The sequence below is a fragment of the Orycteropus afer genome, unplaced genomic scaffold (genome assembly GCF_000298275.1).
Source record: "Orycteropus afer afer isolate SDZICR_OR568_19922 unplaced genomic scaffold, OryAfe1.0 scaffold00445, whole genome shotgun sequence".
NCBI classification, from domain to species: Eukaryota; Metazoa; Chordata; class Mammalia; order Tubulidentata; family Orycteropodidae; genus Orycteropus; species Orycteropus afer.
In genome coordinates, this window is record NW_006922032.1 from 442,827 (window position 1) to 445,382 (window position 2,556).

Sequence of the window (2,556 nt, forward strand, 5' to 3'; positions counted from 1 at the left end):
GAACAAACATGCAGTCAACATTCACTGATAATTACTGGTGATTTGAATGTGAAAGTTGGAAACAAGGAAACATCGGTAGTTGAAAACAGTTAGTGATAGTGATAATACTGGGGATGGCATGACAGAATTTTGAGAAACCAATGATTTGATAATTGCAAAGATCTTTTTTTTCAACAATATAAATGGCAGCTGTACATGTGGCCCTCACCAGAAGGAATAAACAAGAATCAAATTGACTTTACTTGTGGGAAGAGGTGATAGAAAAGGTCAGTATCATCAGTCAAAATAAGGACAGGAGCTGAATGAGAAACAGATCATCAACTGCTTATATGTCAGTTTAAGTTGAAGCCTAAGAAAATTACAAGCCCACAAGAACCAAATATAGCCATGAGTATACCCCCCTTGAATTTAGAGACCATCTGAAGAAAAGATTTGACACACTGAACACCAATGACAGAAGACTAAACTAAATGTGGGATGACATCAAGAATATCATACATGAAGAAAGCAAAAGGTCATTTAAAAGACAAGAAAGGAAGAAAAGACCTAAATGGATGTCAGAAAAAGACTCTGAAACCTGCTCTTGAATGTAGAGTAGTTAAAGCAAGTGGAGGAAAGGATGAAGTAAAAGAACCAAAAAGAAGATTTCAATGTGCACCTGGAGAAGAAACAGTAAAGTATTGAAATGAATTGTACAAAGACTTAGGAAACCAAAAGGGAAGAACATGTTCAGCATTTCTCAAGCTGAAAGAACTGAAGTAAAAATTCAAGCCTCAAATTGTAATATTGAAGAATTCTGTGGGAAAAATATTGAACTGTGCAGGAAGCATCAACAGAACATGGAAGGTATACACAGAACCACTGTACCAGAAAGCATTGGTCAACATTCAAGCATTTCATCAGGTAATATATGATCAAGAATCAATGGTATTAAAAGAAGTACAAGCTACACTGAAGGAATCAGTGAAAAAGAAGGATTCAGGACTTGACAAAATACCCATTGAGATATTTCAACAAACAGATGCATCTCTGAAGACATTTACATATTTATGCCAAGAAATTTGGAAGCCAGCTATCTGGCCATCTGATTGGAACAGATCTGTTTTCATGGTAATTCCAAAGAAAGGTTATCTAACAGAATGAGGGAATTATCAAGCCATATCATTAATATCACGTGTCTGTAAAATTTTGCTGAAGATCATTAAAAATGGTTGCAGCAGTATATTGACAGGGAACTTCTAGAAATGCGAGGTGATGCAAAAGCAGATGTGGAAGGAGGGATATCATTGCTGATGTCAGATGGATCTTGGCTAAAAGGTAAGCACACCAGAAAGATATTTCTTCTTTTTTATTGACTATGCAAAGGCATTCTGTGTGGATCATAACTAATGATGGACAACGTTGTGAAGAATGGAAGCACCAGGGCAGTTAATTGTGCTCATGAGGACCCTGTAAGTAGAGGCTGTCATTGGAACAGAACAAGAGGACACTGCATAGTTTAAAATCAAGAAGGATATGCATAAGATAGATTAGAACTGCCCCATCATGTTTCCAAGGCTATAAATCTTTACCAAAGCCAACTGCCCCATCTTTCTCCTCATCTTTCTCCCCATCTTCCTCCCGAGGAGCAGCTGGTCGAACCCACTGACATTTTGTTTAGCAGCCAGATCTTTTAACCACTATGCTACCAGAGCTCCTTAGTTTTCAAAAACAGTTTCAGAAAACAATTATCTCATCTCCCTTATCTTATTTGTGAGGAAGCTGAGGCACAGAGATGGTATACAGAACTTGTTGCAGATTACACAGTTTGCTAGTGATCAGGCATAGTGTACAGAAATCCTGTATTTGTTCTTTTTCTCCACATATTCACAAGGATAATTATCTATTCATCTTTGCTTTTGTATTAGGTTCAGTTCTCTTTATTATGTTTATTCTTTCACTATGCTCTGGTTATTCTTTTACTGTGATTTAGATGACCTGGTTGAGAGAGTTCTACTTTTCAGTTTGCCCTTTTCTGAGTCACCTTCGATTTCAGTTTCTTTAATTGTTGTCTGACACTATAGGAACAATCTTGGCTGCAAAGGAGGCCAGGTGAATCCCCAAGGTTTACTACTCTGTGCTTCATTTCTCTTCTGTCACTAACTGTGAGACCATTTGGCAACAGTTGACTCGGAGCCTTAAGATAATTAGCTCTTCCTCAGAATGGCATGGATTTTTAGGGGGAAAGTACATAGCATTTGTTTCAAAACCCAAATCTATCATTTGTTGAATGTGACCCATTTTGGTGGCTCTTTGATATTTTTGAAAGTAGTTTACATGCATAATGTCCTCAATAAAACGATCTCCATGTGTTTTATTTCTGAGTTATTTCTTGTAAAGTTCCAAGCATCTATTGTCCTAAATTAAAGGGGGAAAAAAAGTGTGTGTGTGTGTGTGTGGTGTATGGAAGAACATGACATAATACAAATGAGATATTAAGTGCAAAAATAATTTTAACAGGGATGAATAATGGTTAATATAGTTATGGCACACTTTATATAATTTCATTTTTATAGA